At 38.0% G+C, this 27,032-nt stretch overlaps 1 pseudogene; it reads right to left on the bottom strand.

Annotated features, from left to right (window-relative positions):
* Positions 1 to 14,461: 14,461 nt before the first annotated feature.
* Positions 14,462 to 27,032, bottom strand: part of LOC132099126 (NACHT, LRR and PYD domains-containing protein 3-like) — a 476,979-nt pseudogene continuing 464,408 nt past the window's right edge.

Below are 27,032 nucleotides of genomic sequence, written 5' to 3'. Positions count from 1 at the left end.
GCGTTCTATCTGAAGGGCAACACTGAACCCAGCGGCAAGCGCCGTGCATACCGCGTACTGTGTGAAAGGCCCAATTACGCGGTCATTATGTGGGAAACACACCGCAATAGAATAAGAATAAGTTAAACGCTAACGTTATAGTTTGACCTCCTATTAACGTTCGCGCTCTTCCACTGATAAACATGGTATAAGCTTTGTGGCTAATCTAATATAGCAATGCATTAGCGGCTGTAAGTGATGTTACAGAATATTTAGAAGTGATAATGATAGGACCGTTAGCTAGAACTACCACACAGATTTATATACAGGGTATGAACTAAATCTACAATCATTTCACATGACGAACGACAGACTCACCGTCAAAACAGTAAGTTACATCTCCGTGGCTTGGCTGCTCGCTTTCTTCTGTAGTGGACTTCTGGCGCTGTTGTTAACTCTGGAGCTGCAGAGCTCCCTCTGGTGGGCACACTATGCAACACTCATAACATGAGTGAAGCATGAGACTCTGTTTCTCATGTTTCATCGGCCGTTATAAATGCCGATGCCGATTTAAATGCAATTAACTTATATCGGCCGATAATATCGGCCGGCCGATATATCGGTCGGGCTCTAGTTAGTAGTAAGGTTTACCTGATAATGTCCTTTAGTTTTAGTTGAATGTAGGACTCCAGTATCCCAACTCAAGTCTCCCTAATATAGAACTGTGATTAATGTGTCTTCTGTCTGGAAAGCAGCTGAAAAAAAATTTTAAGCATTTTTAAACGTTAACATTAGGTCTGAGTAGGGTCTGTATGTTAAAACATAAAAAATAAAAAAAACAGCAACAAACAATTTGATAAACCATTTATGTCAACCCAACCTCTGTGGTCTGCAAGATTCCACTGCACACTGTGCACAGGTGGTTGCAGAACTCCTTGTAGTTAATGTGCATTGTTAGGTGGAGGATTACGTCACATGTCTTAGCTTCTGGGAATTTGCAGTCTGTGTGTATTTAGTCAGTGATTGGCTGGTTCTTGAATTCCAGTGGTAGCAACTCCTCTAGCCCGGAAGCAAAGGCCAAGACCTCTTAGAAATAAAGGTTTTTACTCTGGTCCACATGCATTTCTCCACCTGTGACAAATAATATACATCTAAAACTAGGTATTTGCTTACTACTAACATCATACCTTTTACATGATGTGTAGTCTTGGAATCAGTCATAAGTTCTAATTTCATTGTGTCTGCAGTTGCTTACCTCCTCTTCAAAATGTAGGCTGAAGACATCAATGTGTTCCTTGTTAGTCACTGTCAGTGGGTCCTCTTTGGCCAAAAATAGATACTGAAGATGTTTAGAATTTTCCTTCATTGTAGGACACAACCCTAAAATCACACATTCAGATTTTTTATTTAAAATAAATATATCAAAGATAATGGCCAACTTTGGATTTTGGATTTGGAAGTCAGTAGGGTACATTTAAGAGCACCATTCCTGCATATTCCTCAAGTACTTTCTTCAGTTTTTGTTCTTTGAACATTTGCTTTCGCAGCTGGGGGGAGGCTAATCTCAAAAACATATGGATGGAAGAGGAGTCATGCAGGCTGGTCAAAGTTTGAGGCGGGCAAAGACAAAGTAAGAAACACGGCTTTGCAGTAAACTTAATTATAAGTTGAGACTCTCAGCAGAAAAGAAACATAAGAATGAAAGAAAATTAAAGTAAAAAAGAGAGTGAGATGAGACTAGATGGTTTTCTTTATGATGATAGATGAGCAGCAGACCAGGAGCAGCTAAGCAGTGTGAAGGAACGGCAAACAGGAGGCGGACAGCTTTGTTCATCATGTGTTTTTATCTTGACTGTTTAATGCATCACCAAAAGGGTTTCTGACCAACATGTCCAATATGATCAATTTTAACCAAAAATTAACTGATATCAGTCATGTTATGCTGCTGCGGGAAGAACATAGGAGACACGGAGTAACATTCACTGTCTTTAATGACAAAAACACAGGATAAGCCACAATAGGAGCTGGGCAAACATAAATAAAAACAAGTAGACCGACAGACAGACTGCACAGACTGGGACTTAAATACAGGGGATGATTGGGGAAAGACAGGTGCATGGGATGACTAATCAAACTAAATGAGGAAAGAAACATGACCAAATAAGGAAAAACAGGAACAGAAACTCGACACAGAACAGTGTAGAATCCTGACATTACGCCCCATCACAGAAGGTTCTTCCTCGCACCATAGAAACAACAGAGGGAGGGGTGGGTGGGAACTTGGGAGTAAGTTCAGGAGGAGGACGGATATCCAGGAGAGGCCTGGATACAGGGAGGAGCCAGGAAGGAGACAAGAGGGGCTTGGAACAGGAGGAGTCATACTTGGCTTTGCGATGGTTATCTGATCACAGCGAGAAATGGCTCTCTGCATCGTGGGGAAATAGTAGGTTGGGATCTAGGTTGAGAGTGGTACTCCACAAAGCCGGTGAAATCCACTTTAGGACCATCTTCAGACGACGAAGCTCTGCCCCTCAATATTTAGGTTGGCATTGTAGAACACACAGAGACTGTTGTCCAGGGAGTTACCTGGAGTTCTTTTGTACTCAACACAAAACGTCAGTGAATAAAAGTCTTGAATCCAAAGTTCTTCGTTTGACTGTTTAATTATAAATCTTAAAACAAAAAACGTAGGATATTTACTTTTCTTACAAATTAACTGTGCAGTTTTGCATAGGTCAAAAGACTGTGTTGCTCCAAAAGTCCAGTGGCTTCTGACTGTTTCATAGGGTTCTATTTCTTTCATAATAAATCTATCAGCCAATCAAATTACGTTATACTACATCACTGGCTAACTGTTTACATTCCAATTTCTACGTTTCATTTGCAACACAGGTTTTTGCAAGTAAGCAGGTATTATTACTCCCATAGAAATGGCTTCAACAAGTATGGTCTTCGAACGATCTCTCCGAAGGAGAAGGAGATGTTCAGGGTGATGGAGGGCATCCATGAGGGAACAACAGAAACAAAAGCACTGGTTAAAAGGCAAAAACAAAAACAGAGGGAACACATGGAGCTAAATGTGTTGGTCAGGTCTTCTCTCATGTTACACATTTGTTTTATGATTTTCCCTGTGAGATTCAGAGTGTGTGTCTCCCGACCTGTTTATCTTTGGTTAACTGTCTAAAGTTGACAATGCTGGAGGAGTTCTTACGTTCATTTATTTAGTCTTCCATGGAGAAGTAACTAGTCACCTCAAGCTTTGTGGTGCCAACTGACAGATTTTAGTTTTAATTCTGATGAATTCTTCAGTGTCTGCTGCAAAATCTTACATCACACAACGACAATTTACATGTGGCAAATTGTCAGGCTGAGAGCCGCAGGAACCAGTGAATATTCACACAACTTTAATTATAAAATGAACAAACAATAAAGTAAAAAGTAAAGTGGCAGCCCCTCATTGACTACTGCCCCATGATAACACAGTAAAGCACAACATAATGTCCAGGACTGTCCTCTCTGGTCTTGCACTGTCATCACTCTTTTAATCCTTCCAGATCTTCATACGTGAAACTCACTCCATTCTCACAGCTCTCGGTCCCTGCACTGTTTGCCACAATGATGTCTGAGGTCTTTTTGAAATGTGAAAAATTTCACACTGAAGACACGTGGATGATCTCTCCAGTGTGAAGCCTCATGTAATTATCAAGGGTTGCTTGTCTGAAGCTCTTTCCACTAAGCACATGTAAATAGTTTATTACCTGTGTAACTGTTCATGAAATATCTAAGGTTTAGTTTTGTGATGTTCTTCCACAGAGTTTGTAAGTTTAATGCTTCTCTCTGGTGTGAATTCTCATGTTCCTGTTTAAGCTTACTTGTTGAGTAAATCTCTTTCCACACCGTTTGCAGGTGTGAGGCTTGTAATGATAATTACATTAAGGGTGCTTTAATGGGTAAAAAAAAATTCTATATTGAGGGTAGGTGCAAGGCTTCCCCTCGGATTATATCCTCATGTGGACAGTTTTCCTTTATGGTCAAAACTCTTTCCACACAGTTGTCACCCATTTAAAAGCAATAATAGAACAGAAATCAATAATGGCCAAATCAAATCATTTATGTCTAAAAGGGACAGTCAAACTCAGCTTGTTGAGGGTCACAATTCTGCAGTTCATCTCCAACCAGCTCCAACATATCTACCTTTAGTTGTCAAGAAATGAAGAATTTTTTTGAGGTGTGTTCAGTTAGAGTTGAAGCTCAACTCTGATGGGTTTTGGCACATCCCTAGTATAAAAGAGTTGACAGAACTGGGCTAATATGGTCGTACTTCCTGGTTATAGTAAGAACTCTAGCTACTGCATTTTGGACCAGCGGGAGTTTATCATGTGCACAGAGCAATCATCCCATAAAGCATTACAATAATTTAACATTAAGGTCATGATCGCATGAATTAACGTTTCTGCATTTTACATTGAGTGCATAGGTCATGATTTAGATATATTTTTATGATGGAAACATGTGGTTTTACAAATGTTAGAAATATGGTTTTCAAATGAAAGATTGCTATCAAATAGCACACATAGGTTCCTAACTGATGACAAAGAATGAACAGAGCAGCCATCAGGTGTTTAGTGTTTTTTTTATATGTGGAGGTTTTTTGTCCAATAATTAAAACCGTTGTTTTTTTTTTTTTTTTTGTTTTTTTTTTAGCAGTAGGAAACTACTAGTCATCCAGTTTTTTATATCAACTATGCATTCCATTAGTTATGTGAATTTGTATGTTTTATCAGGCCGTGAAGAAATATAGAGCTGAGTATCATCAGCATAACAGTAGTCGTGTTTCCACTGTCGGACCAAAAGCGGGCATGCTAGAGCGTGCCAAGTCCAGTCGCGTTTCCACTGTCACTTCCGGGACTTGATCATGCCTTGTCAGCCCTTCCTCAGGGAGAATGGCCTGGGTTTTTTGGCCCGATGAAAACCTTGGGCCAAAGTGAGTGGCTATGAATAAAGGCAGAGTTTATCCTATTTTGGAGAGCATCGGTGCCATGGATCATTTTATAAAACTAACAGCTATAACACCAGCATTAAAATCTTTTTTTAAATAAGTTGAGCTCAAAACTCACTTTTAGTCAGCTGCCAGTGTAAGTAATTTGTGGATTAGTGAGTACTGGAGACGCTAACTGTTTCAAACGATTCAGTCCGATTTATAATGACTTATACTGTCTTTTTAAGCGTTGTGTTGAGTGTTGTGCTGGTTAAACATAAAACCATGTCTGCATTTTCGATCTGAGAAACAACAAAAAACAAGTCTACTCTACTGCTCAAAACTCACATTTGAATCATCATTGGCAAATTATTTAAATATAAAATATTTACTTACAGGCTGTGAATCAGAATCGCCAGACTGTCCTTGCAAAGTTAGACACACTGCAGACTACTGATTCAGGAAACAGTCCTCCTTCTCCATAAAATGCGCCACACATATAAGAATATTTAGGTTTGACTGTTCTGGAACAGTGTTGAAATTCAACTCAATGTTCAATTAGTTGACAAATGCTTCAAATTAACCACTAATGGTCAACCAGAAAAATCCTTAGTCGAAGGCAGCCCTAGAAAGGTGGTCACTTTTTTCCATCGTACCACTACTTGAGCGCTACCTTGACCAGCAGGTTACTGTTTTCTCAGCACTTACTGACAGGAATGTAGTGGACTGCACATTCCAGGGCCCAGTTTATGGTGGGTCCCCTCACTGACCACAATAGTGGACAAAGGTTTGCTACATGTGGGAAGTCGTAGCCTAGTGGTTAGAGAGTTTAACTCCTAACCTTAGGGTGGTGGGTTTGAGTCTCGGGCTTGACCAAGGCACCGAACCCCCAACTGCTCCCCAGGTCACCATACTTGGCTGTATGTCACGTCACTTTTACATTTTGACAGGATCTTGGTGAACTAACATAAGCAAACTGTCCTACGTCATTAAATAAAGATGCCAAGACAACAGCCAGACCAGGGCCGGAACCAGACTATGTAAACATTTGGGGTTTAGCCCAAACCTAGCGTGGTCTTACTACCCCTGGGATATTTTTTTCCCATTTACGTCAGCTAAATGCACTATTTTTCAGGCAGTTTGAATCTCTCTCTGGCTGGTGAGGTTTACTTTTAGTGTTCCCTTGAAAATTTTTTGTTATGTCCAATATGTTAATTTGAGCTGGTTAGCCAGTGAGCTCGCTATGATGCCGGTGAAAAAAAAAAGCCCGCCAGCCCCTGATGACAACACCGAAAACATTCAGGGTTTAAGCCCAATTAGCCACCACCTTGCTCCGCCCTTGAGCCAGACACCTCTTCCGTGTTTCCCACAGACTTGCAATCTATAGCCTCTTTCACACTGCACGTCGGACCCGGAAAATTGCCAGGTCGCCTTCTGTGTGAACGCCAACACGTCCCGGGATTGATTGCGGGATTGGTCCCGGGAACTAATGCTGTAAAGGGTGTGTCGTAGTGATGACGAGCGTTATTGCGCGAGCGTTTTGAAGGCAGATCAACGTTCACGACTAAACAAATATGTGCAAACTGGAACGAAGCAGAGATTACTCTTTACGGGGCCTTTACGGGTTGTGTGTGAACGCACGCACATATTCTGGGAAATCATTGGCAGTGTGAAAGTGTAAAATCTAACGACCTGGGAATAATGGGCAGGACACTTTACCCGTGTATTTGTGGTTGCACCCCTTCCCGGCGGCGTGGGAGGGAGGACATCTGGATTGGGGACTAATACTGTACTAAAATGAGCACAAAAATCCAATATAAATATTTAAAATTATGAAGAACTTTATTTCCATTAATTAAACATCTCCCCCACACTCTTTAGCTACACTATTTATGGCACACTTTTCACCTTTTATTTGCATATGCAATTTTACGGGGCTTTCTGAAAACAATATTCTAATACCCTTTCATAAGGAAAAGGCCTCTAGTTGGGGTCCATTTAATGAAATCCTCAGACAGACAGATTGGTGTTCCCCTTTAAAGGGTCATGAAACCCTAAACCAAAATTTCTGAGATTTTAACAGAGGTTATGTGTGTTGAACACCATTGCAGACAATGTTGGCATCTGTTAGATTTAATAGTAGGGGGGAAATGGTTAAATTTTAGTTTTTATACGCTATTTTCGTCTTCCGGGTTTAAAATCTTCATCCTGTCCACGTCACAGGCTGTGACGTGCCAGAGCATGATAGTACTTTGATGACTCATTGGTGTCTCATAATTATTAATGAGACTGAGTTTTTTATCCAATGAGAAGACACTCTCTTAATTATTCATGACACCACGTGGATCTTTCCAACGACAGACATGTCAAGCAAGTTGTGATATCGCGCAGTAGATGAGTGAGGCAATCATGGTACGCAAGTGTTTGTTTTCGTGGTGCAAAAGTTCGAATGGGTTGCATATGTTTCCCCGCGATGCTGCCAAATTATACGTTTATGAATGAAAACGTTATGCTATTTTCAGGTCTTGTGCCCGCAGAAGAGTTTTTAGTCTTCTCTGATTAGTTAGCTAGCAGCTAGCTACCATTCTGACACTTCTCCCATCCGCGCAGCCTCTGGTTCGTCCATGTTTTCGTCCACAGTCACAGCAGGGGCTATTGGTTCAAATAGATCATCTATTATGTCTCCATTTAGCCCTGGGGAAGTCCTCCACCTCCACAGCGCCCTGCGTACTGCTGCCACTGCAAATTTCTATGTCACTGTCCATTTTTATTTGGGGTTCAGGGGTCGCGTAGATCTATGCTATGTACGCAAAGTTTTTTTTTAAGCGAATTTTTTTTTTCAAATATATGCATTTATAGTGTGTATATAAACAACTATATATTTTATAATGACTGTAATTACACATGTACATTAATATGTTTTAAATAGAATTACGATTACTGTAGGATATATGTATCAGGTTGATGTGCGAGTTCACGTCACAAGCTTCTGATTGGATTAACTCTTTTGACATGCGTACACTGCAGGAATATACAGAGTTTCCGGCTGCTGTTTTAAAAAGCACATGTTATATTTATCTACTTTGGGTCCTAGTTAGGTGACGACCAGCACATGAACTGTTGTGCTGATTAACTTTACTTTAACAAAAAAAAAAAGTAGTAAAAGTGCCTCTTCCCGCACTCAAAACTAGTCGTCTGTTGATGTGAGTCTTGGAACGTGGTCGTGTTCCACTTCACATATGCTGAGTGAAAGAGGAAAATTATAATGACAGGACACTTATTTATGACACTTTATTCATCAGGAAGAACACCTCGTTCCACGCATCATACGTCATTACGCTATTTCTACATCACTGCGCATGCGCAGTACTTTCCAGTTTTGGTTTTCCATCCGATAAAGTGTTTACATGTCCTCTCGTTTAGATTACAAAAGGGATTATCCACCCCTTACAATCCGATAAAAATTTTAGTCGGATCGGGACAATTAAATTCGACTGAAGTGTTTACATGTGACATTTTTATTCTGATTGTGCTTCTAGTCCTATTACGATCGGATTAGAAGGGTCCATGTAAACGCAGCTAATTATATGTAATATAAAATACAATTATTATTATTATTATTAACAAAATATTATTTTACTTCATTTTAAATATACCAATTAAACAAATCAATAAAAACTCTTACTATTGCAGTTATCATATTTCACTGTAAAATAAAATGTATACATAGTAATATTTTATTATTTTGTAATAATAATTATTAATTTGAACGAATGAGAAAATGAATATATTATGATTGCAATAATCCAGTTGTACTGTAAAATAGAAAGGAAATATTTATTAATAATAACCAAAACAGTAACTGTTTTTATTATAACAATTACAATTAATCAATTAACAATAATAACTTTGTTTTATTATTGATTAAATGTTAACAAATCCATTAAAAATAGTACAACTGCTGTACCACAAAGTTTGTATTTTAATTATTATTATTATCATGATCTTCATCATTATTATTAAATATAGAGTTTTTATTTTATATTAAGTTTTAACTTTATTTTATACTTCTTATAATAATAACATAAAATTCATATTTTGATCTTTATAAATATTCTTTTTATTATTGTAATTTTCTTAACATTTATTTATTTCTAATAATATTTTTTTCAATTTAAACTATAGTAATAACCAAAATAATTATTTTATATCATTATTAAATACTGAATTTTTATTTTAAGTGCAATATGAGTTTTTTTATTGATTTGTTTAACTGGTATATATATATATATATATATATATATATATATATATATATATATATATATATATATATATATTATATATATATATATTATCATTATTATGTAATTATAATATATTTCTTTATTGATTTGTTATAATTAAAATAAAAATCATATTGTGGTTGCTATTATTATCAATTAAAAATATGTAAAATTATACATATTTTACTTCATAAAAAAAAACATAAAAAAAAAATAATAAATAAAATCAATGCTTGAAAGAGATTCCATAATATTTAATAAAGCTTTATTCTAGTTACAGTGTATTTAATATATTAATATATTTTTTACATAATAATTATGTTTTATTTTATAATGTCAGAAACTCACCTGAAGCTCATGTCAGTCTTGTGAGGAATCAATTATATTCATCATACAAGCATACATTAAATTCTGATCTTAAGTTCATCTGTCATCATGTTTTTAATATTTCTGGACTTAAACAATAGATAAAAATGGGTTACACTTTATTTTAAGATGTCCTTGTTTTGATAGTAATAATGATTGATGTAACACTGCAATAAAAACACGAATGTACTGTAGATAAACACACACAGGCACAGACTCACACTTGCCCTACTGTCTATATGACGATTTATGACACATTTATTCTGACATTATTATTTCAGTGACAGAAGTTCAGCTGCAGAAGGGTACAACGGGGCTAAGGCACCCCTTAAGAAAAATATATTTTCACTGTGCCTAAAATGTATAATTGCAGAAATAAATATGTTTGAATTTAACATTAATGGAGCAACCGATTTTAGGTGAAAATATATCATTCAAGTTATTTATTTTGTTTAAAAATTGTATAAATGTATAAGGGGGTGGGGGGAGGGTTAAGGCACACAGGGTAAAGGCACACATTATTGAAACAAACACTTAAGTTATATAATAATAATAATAATAAGCTACATTTGTGTTGTTTTTTTAAAAATAGTGTCTAAGATAATACTTGTTCAAAACAACCACTTTTGCAAAGTGTGTAATTCAAACTTTTTCGTCAAGTATTGCATTAGTGTTGGCAGCATGGTTATGTTCTGGGCAACACTCCACATGCCTGTCGGTGCAGCCATGCTTGAACAGAGCGGGAAGAGCAGCAAGACAAAGCCTTAAAATGTGCCAAAACCCCCCAACACACCTGATGCAATTTGAATGGTCAGTGATGGGAAATGTTGGCCTAATACTATATTTATGGAGGAAACATCACCCCAACTCAGTAAGGGAGCATGCAACAAGCATGTTGGTTAAGCTGCTTATGCAAATATTTGAATGTACAGGGGGAAGCATACACCCCTAGCAGCAGCAGTCTAATATGATGGCAGTTTGTATTTTATAAAAATGTAATGTTTATCATGCTATTAAATCGCATTAAGTGGGAAGCGTCACCCCTAGACAATCATGGATATGCATCAAGCAAGTTGCTTAAATCCTTAAAGCAAATATGCATTAATGCTGTAAATTGCATAACACCCTGAGAAAATACTTTTGAATGACCGTCGCAATAGCATTCAGTACAAGGTACGACACACCAATACACAACGGCATTAGACAGATGCCATAGATATTTGAGCATCTAAAATGTCCAGGATGAATATAACGTTTGTATGCGGAAGACCATCTTTCCATTGCCTTAAGTGTGGGAATCGTTGTGACCAAGCTAATAAGTGTGTTAGTACGAGCAATGACAACTGAAATACCTTTAGATTCTATGTCAGACTTGGAATTTTAAGGAAGAATTGAAAAAAAAAATTGTCAAAAGTGACGTCAAACACTGTAAGATCGTAAGAGGGATTAAAATTTTTATTGCGTGTAGAGAATTCACCAACCCTGAGAAAACCCTGCACACAGAAAAACAGCCGAAGAAGAAGAAAATCCACGTAAGGTACTGAAGCTCTTGTCTCAGTTTAACAACCAGTTTTTTGAAAGAAAATAATAGGAACTTTTGGCACTTTTTTTTCGATGCCATTGAGGAGCATACAAATGATGGATGCCTCAACAGACTGCAAACGAAGGGATCCAGATGAAACTGAATGCCTGAAACCTGACTTTTAATGGAGGAGGGCTGCATTTTTTGTGTTAAATAACAATGCATTATAGATTAACATACAATAGCAATGTTAACAGTTAAGACAGAAACTGAAATGGTGGAGCAAAATGTAGAAAATCGAATCCAAGCAGGATCATACACTTTTAAGGTAGATTTGGCTTGACTTGATCTCATGAACATGAAAACTGCGGAAATATAAAACTGCAGCCTGTTTTTTTTAGTCGAGAACAGTCAGGGCGAATGCTGGGCAAGGCAGGCTCGAAGGAGTGGCATCTGGGCACATGGTTTTGAACTCCTGAAATTTGAAATGAGACAGACAGTTATCGAGGCCAGGTATGTGGGCAGCACGGAGGGTAAAATTGCTGGTAATGCATATCCATATATCCTCCAAAATGTACTAATAAATGGAAATGAGGACCTCCCTTTATTAATAATGTGGACCATTACTGGATTATCGCAGTAAATGAGAATTTGTTTCCTGGACCACTGACTAACCCAAAGAACGCAGACTACAACGCGAGGATATAATTCTAACAGCGCTGTTGATAGTGTATTTGTAGAAAGCCCTCAAAATCTGATAGAAGAAGCGGCATCAGTAAAGGATTTGAGGTCAACAGAAGTCTCTAATTGTTATACTAAATTGTTATTAAAAAAATCAGTTCCACCCTTCACATAGAAGAGACCAAAAGTACAGCTCCGACTTGCAGCCTGAATATAATTTAATAGAATTGTGCAATTTCTTTGCAAAATTTCAATGCCCCAATAGAGAGAGAAGTTCTTTCTTAGTGATGGAATGGCATTTTAAAACATCTATCTTAACCTCCCTCATACGATCAAATTTATTAAGAGGTAAGGAAGATTGCATGAGATTGAGTTGTCTAGAGTAATACAGAGGAGTTTTATTGTATTTAATGACCCCATAGTTTTTTCTTCTGAGAACGGTATGTTTAGTTTATTAAAAATTTAAAAAATGTATACATTGGTCAGGTTTAGAGTTTGGATAGTCCACGACCTGAAAGTTGTCTAACAAACGAAGCATGAAAGGTAGCTTGCAGTAGTTTATAAGAATCCAATACAGTACTTCTGGGCTGCTGCGACACATGAACATAGTCTAACAGAGAAAAATATTTTTTAGATCTTTTGGACTCCAAAGAGCTGCCACTGAGACGGGTGAAGTGGTATGATTTTAAAAGCATCAATGATGTCAGCTTTGCCCAGCAAAGCACCCTTACCAGCTACTTTAATAAACTTTTATGCTTCAGTGGATAATGCCATTCAAAGAAAAATTAGGGAGAGGAATCAAACTGTTAATGCTAGGTACAAGGATATTGTCATGGGTAGGGGGGGGAGGGGGGGGGGGCTGACAGATCTATTATTAAATGTTTCTTACCAGAATATTTCCTTGTAGCTACGCCTAAAGGGTAAATATGAAATATCGGAAAAGAGGGACTATCGAAGGAACCAATATTCATTTTTCTACCTCTTTTGCCAATAGACTGTATACTATTTTAGGCTGACTAAAGATTATTGCAAATTAAAGATGTTTTTGGGAGGAGTGTTAAACCAGCCAAGAATCCTTGAATAAGTCCAGTTATCAAATAATGCACAAAACAGTGACTGAGGTTCTTTTTCAAAGCTTTGTCAAGTTCAGGAACATTGACAGGTGTAGAAGGCTCTTTTTTAAACTACCTCTGAGGACACACTGACTTGGGATGTCCATCTCCACAATAAAATTACAATTAGGAAACCTACACACATTTTCGTTAAATTTATGACACATAGGAATATGAATCACTGGGGTAACCTTTTCAGCAACTTCATCTTTAGGTAGGCAGCCTGCCGGAGGTTTAGCATAATACCGGTGACCGGTAAAATGTCTACTTTTTAAAGCCAAGTCTACCACAAACCAATCCAGTATTTGGTTGAACCGTTGGATGTACATGAGTGCCTTAGGTGAGAAAGAATGATGGTACTCGTAGAACAGAGTCCCACCGTAAGTCATAGCAAGATCTGAAATAATGGCTAAACAGGTGTCTAATTTAACCCTAAACAATGGATACACATTTCACAGATTATGTCTCTAATGACTCCAAATGCCACATTGAATTCAGGCATAGTTAAATAATTTGAAAACAGTACAGAAATGTCACCACGGTCTACTAAGCATTTATCTTGGCCCTCTGAGCACAGCAGGATTTTAACCAAATTAACATCCTAACCTGCAAGGATCTGGGTGTGTAGCTGGGAAGATATAGCAGTGGCTGGTGAAAAAAAGGGGGCTCCGGTGGCGGGCGCTTGGATAGTCAAGGCAAGAGACCTGCATGGTAGAAGATCAGCTGGTCCTGTGGTGGATGTGAAGAAAGCAGTAGCAGCGGGAGCCGTAGGAGTAGACATTGATAAAGAAGAGGAGGGCTGATTTTCCAGAACTTGAATCTTAGCGTCTAAGCTGGTAAGGGAGGTTTGAATCCTGACAGCACAGGATCCTCTGTAGACTTGAGTGGTGCGATGTTTCCGGATCTCTCTGTCCTTTTCTTTCACAACTGGTGGGTTAGTGGAATGGAAGCACTGACTATGTTTGGCAGTGGCTTTCCTGGGACCGGATGGAGTTTGAGTCGAAGGAGTAGTGGACGTTCCTGAGTTGGTTTCCAGGAAGAATTGAAAGAGTTTTCCCTGGTCCTAGAGGTGCCTGGATGTTATGACTGTACAGATTTGTCATCATTTTATCAGCAGGCCAGTCTGCTATAAACGGAGGAGGTGATTTATTGGCCAGTCGTGAACTTCTGTGCACAGTTGGAGCATTGTATGGTAAATTTATCGGGAACAGCTGACTGTTAGCTGATTATAATATATATATAATTTTAGTGATTTGTATTTGCAACTTAAATCTACAAAAAAAAAAAAATTAAATCAAGTAAGCACAGAATCAACAAGGATCAGACAAATATACAAATCCATCTTGAAAAGCGGATGTTTTGGGAAGTGCTAAGCTATGTTTTTATACCATCTAATGGTTTAGATGAACATTAAATTCAAAGTTGCCTTTTACCCCGGGTTGCCTTTAGCCCCATTGTACTCTATTAATGTCACGAAGAGACTCTAGACATCTCAATGTTACAGATTAAATATGCAGCTTAAAGCATTATGGGTAGAATCTCTCGTCAGTCTCTTCTGATTTATCAACACAGTTTCACGGATGATTCATAATAAACCCTAAACCCAGGATAGAGGGGCTGACTGAATGTGGTCTGGACTGTGTGGATGAGGCTCATAGTGTTTCTGGAGATGCTGTAGAAGGACAGAGTTCCTGCTCTGTGATCCACATACACTCCTATTCTACTGCTGATGGACTCCACATGGAGATGAGTCTCTATGTTATTGTGTCTAAATGAGTAACTGCAGGGAGAGCAGATCAATCTCCAGGACTGATAATTATTTCCAAACACACACTCATCACCCGCTCCCTTCCTGTTGATGCTCTTATATGACACCGATATATCCACATCTCCACTCCACTCAATCTCCCAGTAACAGCGTCCACACACACTCTTTCTACACAAAACCTGACACACATCATCAAATCTGTCTGGATGATCAGGATACGGCTGTTTCTCTCCCACATGTGTCACCTTTCTGTTCTCCTCAGACAGAATGAGATGAGTGTTTGCTGTGTTTGGATCCAGTGTGAGAAAACAGGCATCTGAACACAAGACCAGAGACATTAATAACAACAACAATCACTAAAGCTGTGTCTGTGTGTGTGTGTGTTCTTAGACGTACATTTCTTTAGTCCTGCATTAATCCTGGATTCTCCTCCATGATCCACACTAGAAAACACACATACAGTATAGTCATTCAGTCAGTAAAAAAGTTTTAGCTCAGTAATTTTAAAAGAGAACTGAAAAATATTACACATAAATCTCCCTTAAATGAGTGGTTGCTAGGGTACTTGGAGTGGTTGCTATGCTGTTGATAACATGTTCTGGGTGGTTGCTAGGCAGTTGGTATGCAGTTTCTATGTTCCTCTGGTGGGTTTGGGTGTTTCAAGAACAAGGTCAGTAGCTGCACATCTCTGAGGCCCCAAGCAAAGAAGGCGACCTGCTGCTATTTACTACTGACTCTGTCTCCCCCATTTACATAACTGATTTAAGAGTAATTAATTTTTTTATTATCCTTGCATTAAAGCATTTGATGGTATTATTAAATAACATTAATGCATAGGGATTTTGAGATCACATTTTAGTCAGACTGAAATCTCTGCAGTAATATTGCGTTTGTATGTGGAGGCAATGAAAAAAAGCTGAAGGATCATTCAATAGGTTAATAATAATAATAACAATAATAATTAAAGCTGCTAGCAGCATTTAGCGGGGTTCAAGCTTTTAAGCAGTTTGAGCACATAAGTATTAAAGACATTAAGTTTTACTTAACAAGCATTTAGCCACTGATGTAATAGATGAAAAAGACTATTTACAGCAAATACAGGCAATTTACCATAGGAAATACATGGTTTTCAAAGCTTTTTAACAGTTATAGCGTAAACTATAGTCTGATCACCATAAAACTTTGCATACTTTTTCACAATGATATGTCACATATGCCCACCAATTTTTTTTGAGTTTTTGTTTAGGATTTATATGCTTTCGAGTATATTTTGCCAGTCCCATTTTTTTAATGACCCTGTTATAGCCATGCAACTTTTTTTCGATAATTATTGACCTAGAGAGTCCAGAGAATTGTCCTACACTGGTTTGTTTCTGATCGGGCGAAAAACCAGGGACTAGTTCGCAAAAGTAGGTTTTTAACATAATTGCAAATATTTAATGAACGATTTCATTGACTGCAGTCGTTCTTGAGGCAAAGTTGTTCAACATGAGGAGATCGATCAAATGATATGCATTTTGTGGGGATGTGTGCAACACCACGTGATTACAGCCATAAAACTCGTTAGCTCCAACTAGTTGCCGATTTCTTTCAAAACTCTTACAGACCTAATGGGCTATGAGTTGAACATGCCCAGCGAGTTTCGTTCTGATCGGCCTCCGTTAACCTAGTCTGACAGCTGTTCAAACTTCATTGGCTGATGGCGGCCATGAAAAGTTCAACTTTTTTTTGATAATTATTTATCTAGACTAGGACCTTTATAGGGAAATTATGGCCCATCTGACATCACGCATGCCCATACTCAAAAAAAACTTTCTGAAACTTGTGACCAACCGGAAGGAGTATTTTAGATGATTTGGAGATCATGTCTCTCTGCCTTGAAAACTGTGTTTTCACTCAGTTCGTTCGAAGTGGTTTTGTTTACCAAAGACAGGTCATAGAAGTGAACATGGTCTCGTTTGAAAGATAACATTCTAAGCTAAACGGTGATATAAAGTTTGTGGTTGTTTGTGGCTGACTGAAGCCGTCATTGGAGCTCGAATGTGTTACTTTTCTCTGTTACGAAAAGTTACGATTTGTTACGGTGTACTCACACTAGCCAGTTTGAACCGTGCCCGAGTGCGTTTGACCACCAAAGCGCGGTTTGTTTGACTAGTGTGAGTGCTCCGTACCGTGCCCGGGCGCGGCTCGATTGGCCGGCCCTGGCCCGCTTGGAAGAGGTGGGCCAGAGCACGGTTCAGTTGGACTCGGGCGCGGTTCGCATGCAGTGTGAGCACTAACCGTGCTGGAGCACGGAACAGGACGCGGGGCGTCACGGTTTTGCGACGCTCCAAAAGCTCAGCTGGTACCTTGCAAACCTCCTCATACGAGCAGCACGATTACGTGAAAATTTTCGCGGCACTAAGGCGACACATCTGTTTAACAACAGGCTGTGAGAGGGCTGTGGACCACCGTGGACCAAACGACACAAAATTATCCACAAAGAAAACAGAGCGATGGACTCCATTGTGTTCAGAGAGCGCCGCTCTTCCTGTTTATCCCGAAACAGTCGCACCATAATGACGTAAGCGTTCTCCGGCACGAATGCTGAAATGTGTGAGTGCAGGCCAGAGGGGGAGTGGGGAGGGGGGAGGGGGGAGGGGGGACAATCGTACTCGGGCCCGGTTCATGGCAACCGTGCCTAGTGTGAGTACACCCTTAGTGTGATAAAGATAATACCTAACCTAGTATTAGTTTTTACTGAAGTATTGATAATTTAAAATTAAAGAAAGAGTTGTATTATTTGGAACTGTAATTATTAAAAAGGAACTGTATTATTTGGGATTCAGAGTGCATATATGCGTCTTGCGGATTTTGCTTAGACCAGGTTTCAGGCTGTACAACGGTGTAACTATTTGTTTGCTAATTTGTTGTGTAAGTGGTGAAGATCATTGAATTTAATGTATAACGCACAATAAGGCTTTGTTCATTATAAACGTAGGATTATGAATTATATTGAAAACGTCGTACATAGAAAACATGCCATAATGTACCCTGATTGTAAAAATAGCCACAATCATCGTGAAGCGTGCAAGCTATTTGCAGACCTTTTCTACTGTTATAGCGCCTCCTATAATCCGATCTCCATGAAACTTTGCATGCTTGTTAAGAGTTACCTGTTACATGTTTTCACCAAGTTTTGTAAAGTTTTGAGTTTTCGTTTAGGTTTTATAGGCTTTTGGTTATTTATGTCACGCCCCTTTTCTATATTAGCCTCTTATAGCTAATTATTGATATAGAGAGTCCAGAGAATATTACTGCAGTGGTTTGGTTCCGATCGGGCTAAAAACCTAGTACTAGTTCGCAAAAGTAGGTTTTTATCATATTCTTGAATAATTAATGAACGTTTTGATTGACATCTTTGCTCCCTGAGGCAAAGTTGTTCACAAAGAGGAGATCTATCATATGATATTAAGATCTAGTGTTTGTTTGAATGTATGAACATGTACTACAAATTGTGATAATTTTCTATTGAAAATTTGTGTTTTTGAGGCTTTAACAACTGTTATAGCGACACCTATGGACCGATCTACATAAAACTTTGCATACTTGTTAAGAGTCATCAGTCACATGTTTATTCCAAGTTCCAGAATATTTTGACTTTTTGTTTTGGTTTTATAGGCTTTGGGGTATGTTTGGCCACACCCCTTTTCAAAATTACCCCTTTAAAGCTAACCAAAGTACAAAATTCAACATTTTTTTGATAACTATTGATCTAGAGAGTCCACAGAATATTACTGCAATGGTTTGTTTCCGATCGGGCATAAAACCTAGTTCTCAAAAGTAGCTTTTTAACATATTTGTGAATAACAACTGAACTATTTGATTGACAGCAATGGTTCTTGAGGCAAAGTTGTGCATTATGAGGAAATCTATCAAATGATATGCATATTGTGTTGATATATGAAACACCAGGTGATTACAGAGCCATAAAACTCGTTAGCGCCAACTAGTGGCCGATTTTTTTCAAAATTCTTACAGACCTTAAGGTTCATGAGTCGAACGTACCCAGCGAGTTTCGTTCCGATCAACTTCCGTTAACCCTTTCAAATAGGTGCTTAAATTTGTTTGGCCAATGGCGGCCATGTTTTTTGAGATATGCAAATGTCCTCATAGGTACTTGTGCCCCTTCAGACCTAGACACTGCATACCAATTCTCAAGTCGATCGAGCCAACAGTTGCCTAGTTATAGTCATTTATGTGTTTTTTCTATCTTATAGCGCCCCCAAGTGGCAGAGCTGCACAGTTTTTTTGTTTGACCAAAGACTGAGCTCATACATATGTGTACCAAGTTTGGTGAAGATATCTCATTCCGTTCAAGAGTTATAGTTAAAATAACATTTGGCTAACGTTAGCATAGACGCTTTTTGGTGTACTGTTTCACGTAAGAATCGAAATTTCAACTTTTTTTTGATAATTATTGATATTGAGTATCTAGGATCGATTTAGCGGAGAAAAATAATAATAAAAAAAATCCTTACAATTACAATAGGGTTTCAGCACTGCGTGCTTGAAGCCCTAAAAATCCTTACAATTACAATAGGGTTTCAGCACTGCGTGCTTGAACCCCTAATAATTTATAATCTACTTATTTTATCTAACCCCTTTAAAACTATTTAAGTTCTCAGTTTCTGTTCAAATCATTTTAAACAACAACATTTTTGGAACTTTTTCAGTGCAATGATGCAGTAAGTGAATGTATTCCCAAAACAGCACTATTGTGAAGAAAACCAGGCTGATTACATCAGTGATTGCAGAGAGAGACTGAATTATTCAGTACAGTGTGTTTGCCTTTAAAACACACTGTCATGTTCTTTGATTGTTTCCTTAGATATCGTTCTGTGTCTGAAATACAGGCTGAAAGGAACATCAAAACATCCCAGATATATAGCCAGATGAGGCGCAAACTAAGTTTCTTGGCTAGATAAAGGAAACCAGTGTTTCACTAGTGAGGTTGTGATAGATGATGATCGCAATCAAGGTAATACAGCTTGCAGAGACATACAGGAGTTGTTCAGTAAGCAAGCTTGAGTCTGTTATGATACACAAACCATGTATGTGTACTCTCAACACACTGATTTTTTTGGCATATTGTACTTATGCACACTGTACTTATGAGCACTGGAAATCTTAATTTTAATAAGTGTGTTTTACTCATTAGGCCAGAGACATGTTTTTTTCATGAAAAAAATATTCGAAGAGGAAATGAGAGGGCAAAGTTAAAGTCAGCATGAAAGTTGCCTTTCTTCCCTATTGTGGCATATATTCAACTGAAACAGCTTCAGGTACACGAAAATCTGTTACTCTGTGTCAACACAGGACACGAGCTGCATGTCACGACCTAAGATAATAGAGCTCATTATAGAACCCATCATAATATTATTTTGTCTACATTGGATGCGGCACATTGTAAGCAACAGATCCCAGATGGTCCTATTCTATTTCTGATAAACTCCAAGTAAAAATAATTGGTTTGGTATGTTTACTTTGTCACATTCAGTATAAATATGGTGTTTTATGTTAGGTGCCTTCTACTGTAATTAAAGGAAAATCCTGCTTTAGTTTAGTAATAATTGCATATTTCATTAAAAATTACTTATACAATTACTATATTCATGTATAAATTGAGAGTGAAGATGAATATATATATATATATATATATACATCAAATCCGGCACTCTTAAAAAAAAAAGTACTCGGACTGAACAAATTTATAAATCCAACACTTTTTTTTTTGCCTCCATTTTTCATGAGCTGAACTTAAAGATCAAAAACTTTCTATATACACGAAAGGCCAATTTCTCTCAAATATTGTTCATAAATCTGTCTAAATCTGTGTTAGTGAGCACTTCTCCTTTGCCAAGCTAATTCCTCCACCTCACAGGTGTGGCATATCAAGATGCTGATTAGACAGCATGATTATTGCACAGGTGTGCCTTAGGCTGGCCACAATAAAAGGCCATTCTAAAATGTGCAGTTTTACTGTATTGGGGGGTCCGGAAACCAGTCAGTATCTGGTGTGACCACCATTTGTCTCACGCAGTGCAACACATCTCCTTCGCATAGAGTTGATCAGGTTGTTGATTGTGGCCTGTGAAATGTTGGTCCATTTCTCTTCAATGGCAAGTTGCTGGATATTTGCAGGAACTGGAACACAGTGACATATACGCCGATCCAGAGTATCCCAAACATGCTCAATGCGTGACATGTCTGGTGAACATGCTGGCCATAAAAGAGCTGGAATGTTTTCAGCTTCCAGTAATTGTTTACAGATCCTTGCAACATAGGGTCATGCATTATCATGCTGCAACATTAGGTGATGTTCGTGGATGAATGAAACAACAATGGGCCTCAGGATCTCGTCACGGTATCTCTGTAGTTCAAAATGCCATCAATAAAGTGCACCTGTGTTCGTTGTCCATAACCTACGTCTGCCCATACCGTAACCCCACCGCCACCATGGACCACTTGATCCACAATGATGACAACAGCCAACTGCTCACCAACAAGTCACCATACATGCTGTCTGCAATCTGCCTTGTGAGGCTGGTTGGATTTACTGCCAAATTCTCTGAGGAGACAGCTTATGAGAAATGGACTTCCAATTCATGGGCAACAGCTCTGGTGGACATTTCTGCAGTCAGCATGCCAATTACCACTTCATCAAAACTTGCGACATCTGTGGCATTGTGCTGTCACTGCTGTGTGACAAAACTACACATTTTTTTGTACACACGGCTTTTATTGTGTCCTGCCTAAGGCACACCTGTGCAATAATCATGCTGTCTAATCAGCATCTTGATATGACACACCTGTGAGGTGAATAGATTATAACACCATGGAGTTGATATAGTAAAAAATTATGCTTGACATACTAGAGTTTGTCCAATGAGCAGTTTGAGTCCTCCAGTTTTTCAAAGAGAAGCTTGACTCCTGAATCTCCTGGGTGATTGTAGCTCAGATCCAGTTCTCTCAGGTGTGAGGGGTTTGAACTCAGAGCTGAAGACACATAACCACAGCCTTCTTCTGTCACCATACAGCCAGACAATCTACAAATACAGCAATGGTCCATGTGACTTCAGATATATCTTTCCCACATTAATATTTTTTTTCAGCAATTAATTATTTCTACATGGTCATGTCTTAATGTTAACTTTGTTAAAAATAAACTTCTCCCTCATTATGAATGCAATTATGTCACTATCAGTATAAGAGGTCAATGATACAAAACAAAAAAGTTAAAATGCAATGTAAAATGTATAAATAAAATGATGGAATTGACTGCCCAGTGGATGTCATAGTTCTGAATTGGGACCCAGATGCAAATGAGCAAACAAGTTTTTTTATTAACAAGAATGTAGACTACAGACAGCAAGGAGAGTGGGTGTGAAACAGTCTAAAGGTTTGAGCAGGGGAGACAGCATGAAAACATGCAGGAGGGATGACCACCAAGACAGTCCAGTTAGGCAACAAACTTGAGCACAGGAGAGGCAGCTCCAGAGGAAAGACTAGGCAGGAACACAGGGAATCCGTAGCTTTATGTAGATCTAAGATGAATCACCAGTCTTGCTGCCATGTAGAGGCTCAAATAACCGAAGGCTAGACAACTTGAGAGTAAGAAAGATGCAGCCAGGCAGTAGAGGTTGGTGGCCAGGAGCTCTGGATACAGAACAGGACCAAACATGATACAACCAAGACTCAAGATAACAAAAAACAGACCAAAAATAATTAAGAACAATGGTTAAAGAGGCAAATGAAAAAAGCAAAGAAAGAAAATCAAGTTAACAAAAGAAAAAGAAAATTAAAAACAAGAACATAGAAGAAACTAGAATTGCAAAAAGAAAGTGAAAAAAATGTAATCAAAAGGTGAGACTAAACTAGACATGAATTCACAAAGCAATAACTATAGCAGAACAGCCCTTGAGAAAACAAAGAGAAACAGTCATACAATGTTGTAAGAGATCAAAAAATGATTAGACCAAAATCAAAGATTAACTTCAGGACTTCAAACAAGAAAACATCAAAAATAAACAAATCAACCAAAAAAGACTAGGGCTGCTGAAATATGAAAATATTCTGTGATAGAGTAATCCATATGAAATCAACACAATGTCCGTTTTTCACGTCTCCCTTCATTATCTTCTAATGTGACCACGCCCCCGCGCCGAATGCCCTATTCAGATTCTAATGTTTCACTGAAGCGCGTGGCTTGAATACGCCCACACAACAGAAGACAACGCAGTGAGACTGTTCTTCAAGTTTTTTTTATTTTACTGTTTGCTTCGCGATGAGAGGAATAAGACATAATTCACCCCAAAAAGATGTGATGTGGATTACTTGAGGATTTGGATTTCCTCAGAAAAAAATGAATGAAGCCCTTTATTCAGGAGAGATTATAAACATGAGTAAGTCTCTTTTTATTTATTTACATACTTGTACTAGTTTTCACATAACGTGTAAACATTTTACTAGTTAGACTTTTTCCCAGAGGTGTCAAGTAACGAAGTACAAATACTTCGTTACATTACTTAAGTAGAAATTTGGGGTATCTATACTTTACTTGAGTAATTATTTTTTAGCCGACTTTTTACTTCTACTCCTTACATTTTCACGCAAGTATCTGTACTTTCTACTCCTTACATTTAAAAAATAGCTTCGTTACTGCTATTTCATTTCGGCTTGTTTTCATTCCGGCTTGTCATCATTCAAAAAAAAAAAAAACTATCCAGACAAATCGCGCCATCCGGATGGAGTGAATTTGATTGTGGTTGGATGAGAAGTATAAACAGATACCATTCCGACACTCTATTGGTTTGTACGTGATCCATCGCACCTGCACAAGACTAAAATCACATCACACTCCAGCCAGGACATAGCCAGTTTTGGGTTTGTTTATCAAAAAATATATTTCTTAAAAGTAAGGTTGGGTATGGAACCGGTATGCACCTAACTGAATAAGAGGAAGCAGATTTCGGTGCCTTTTAAATGCCTGAGTGATCGATTGAAATATTTGTCCTGGTTCTCCGAAATGTACACAAGAAGCACGGGCATCGCTAGGCTTTTTTAGCGGGGCTGTAGCATTTAGCTCCATAAACCGTACACAAATTTGTGATCGCCTCAGAGTCATTCCCCTTAAGTTTCATATGAAACCGGCGTCAGACCGGTCTCTTCTCCGTCTTTCAGCGCGCTCTTCAATCCGCTGACCGCGGCGGAGCAGCGCGAGCGGAAACAAACACAGAGGACACAAGGTATGTGTTTATCGAAAGATTGTTAGAATATCCGTATCTGTGCAGTTCTTTGTCATAAATGCAGTTTACAAAAAGTCACGAGGGAGCAGTCGGTTTGTCATCTTCTGTAAAGTTTTCGCTGCGTTCCCCGCTCATCACTAAACAGCTGTTTCCTCCAGCGAAAATCTAGCCCTTAACACATATGAACGAACACTTAACACTTATTTAAATATACTTAATTTAATCGTACGTACTTCATACATACACCAGCTACTGTGCAAAAGTCTTGGGCACGTTAGTATTTTCACTAAAGAATGGTGTTCGGCCATTTATATACTTTGCTGTTTCAGTATAAAATATCAGTTTACATTTCCAAACATTCATTTCGCCGTTGTCAGACTGCTTGTGCATTCAAAATCTCACTAGATTATTAATAAAATTAATGGCAAACTGATATTTCCTACTGACACACTACAGCAAAAGATATAAATAACTGGCTTAAAACCCTTTTTTGGGGTGAAAATATTAATGTGCCTTAGACTTTTGCACAGTAGGCCTACCCTACTTTACAAACGACTGTTGCTACTTTATAAAGAATGAGCATACAGTCATTCACAGAATGGATTAAAGACAGTGACAGACAGCACTCTTCTTAACTAAATATCAGAGTGAGTGACAGAGATACAGTCGAAACATTATGTGTGGTTTTTGTATTAAGTAATGACCCAGATTATGAAATACATTTATTAGCCTTAGGCCTTAGATTGAGCACAACTTGGGAAATTAGAGCATCCAAGGTGAAAGCTATGTATTTATTTTAAATATTTGTAATGTTCTTTAATGTTATCCATAGTTTTTTTGTGGGTCTTTTTTTTAAAGTATCGGTTCAGGCACCGTTTAGGCGCCGGTACCGTTTTAAAAGTATCGAAATGGCACTGGATTATTTCTCACTGGCTCATTTACCAAATGGGTGCTTTCTCTTCATCCTCCACAAATTAAGCTACTGTAGGTAGTTCGGTAGCGAGACGTTTTAATAAATTATCGTTTGCGATTGACGACGCGATTGACAATGTTGTGATAAGTAGGCTATACAAACTTTGTAACTCGTTACCCCCCCCCCCCCACACACACACACACACTGGACATAGCAAATACAGGAAGCTATCAATCAAGAAGGTATCAGGATTATGAGTTATTTTTCATTTTTAGTTTTTGATTAATCAATTGGATTAATCATTAATTTTGACAGCACTATAATCTTTATTGTTTATAGACAACCATACAAGGCTAATTGTTTTTTAGCCTCCACCAATGTTCTTGTCCATTGCCCTTGCAGATTCCTGCAGCTAAACTTGGATGTACATTTACATTCCATTAAAGGTTATTGATGACATGCCTCTGAAGTTTGAATTTTTGCACCATAACAATACTTATAGGCAACTATAGGGTGACCATATGAGCCATTTTCCCAGGACACGTCCTTACCAGGATTTTTATATTTCCTAAAATATCCAGATTTTGGCTGTTTGTGCTTTGCAGATTGATCATTGTATGGCATTCATAAGAGCTATAGAGAGCAGAGCAGACGGCTCCTTATGCATTAAAACCACTCTCTTGGTACTTTGGTGTCATACAATGATTGGTGCGCAGCGATGCTTCAAGTTGAATGAACGAACAAACACCTAACATGTACGTGTATTTGCGTTACTCTGATCGTTCTCTGTAGATCTCACCTTATCACACGCCACGATTGGTTGATTATGTAACATACCTGCATGTTATTGGTCAAACTACTTTGGATGTTTTAGGCAATATAGAAATTCTTGCACGGACGCGTACTGGGAAAATGGCTCATATGGTCACCCTAGGCAACTAGTCATCATATCTCTAGTTCTTTAATGTATTTGCATTGCACTAAAGTACATTCATTTTCAATGGGCATATAGGCGGCTGAAACAGGTAGCCTAGTGCATCCCAAATTTTTCAACATGAACATTTTAATATAACATTATAGTCATTATGGCCTATGGCTTTTAGAATAATGTTTTTTTGAGGAGGTGGGGTAGTGCACAATAGGCCCCTGTGGCGCGGCCTAAGCTTTTGTTCTTAATGGCATTTTTTTTCCCTTACATTACTTTTACTTTTATACTTTAAGTAGTTTTTTAAACCAGTACTTTTACACTTTTACTTGAGTAAAAAGCTTGAGTTGATACTTCAACTTCTACAAAAGTCTTTTTAAACCCTAGTATCTATACTTCTACTCAAGTAATGAATGTCAATACTTTTGACACCACTGCTTTTTCCAAACTATAATTCCTGAATAAATGTATAATCAAGTGAAACAATATGAAGTTTCAATAACAATATACAATACTATACCATTCAAAAGCTTGATGTAAATAATATAAATGTAACAAATAAATTTAACTGTAACGAAGTAACAAACAATGCTGTTCTTTCAACACCACCCCCCCCCCCCCAAAAAACTGAAAAAACATTATTAGCTCTTTTCAACATTAATAATTTGTTAGTTTTTTGTAGAAAATCAGATTGTTAAAAGGATTTCTGAAGGAATATGTGACTGGAGTAATGGAGCAATTATTATAACACTTCTTAAGAAAAAATGTCTCAGTTACATTTGGTAACACTTGTTTCCTGATGGAGGGAAAAGAGATGGTGTGTTGATGTCTAACACAAGCGGTCGCAATTGGGAGTCCAGACACCTCTAACATCAGTGAGAAAAGGTCAATGACAATTGGTAAGAAACATTTCACAGCTGGCCACACACCCAATAACCAGGTGTAAATAGGCCAGCATTTGAGACCATGGACCAGAAAAACTGTCATAAGAGTAAAGTTAGAGAAATTGAGATTCATACATCAGTTGAACGTTGAATAAAAAAGCTTTGTGTATATAGAATAAAAAGAAAATCTGGAATCTCTGGGCATAAAAGAAAAATCTATAATTTTTAACCATACAATGTATTTTTGGCTATTGTTACAAATAACACATAACGACTTAAAACTGCTTTTGTGGTCCAGGGTCACATTTGTTTTGTTCTGAGGAGTCTCTCA

This window comes from Carassius carassius, chromosome 22 (genome assembly GCF_963082965.1).
Source record: "Carassius carassius chromosome 22, fCarCar2.1, whole genome shotgun sequence".
In the NCBI taxonomy this organism is placed as follows: domain Eukaryota; kingdom Metazoa; phylum Chordata; class Actinopteri; order Cypriniformes; family Cyprinidae; genus Carassius; species Carassius carassius.
The sequence above is the reverse complement of the archived record's forward strand: the minus strand, read 5'-3'. Positions and strand labels throughout refer to the sequence as shown.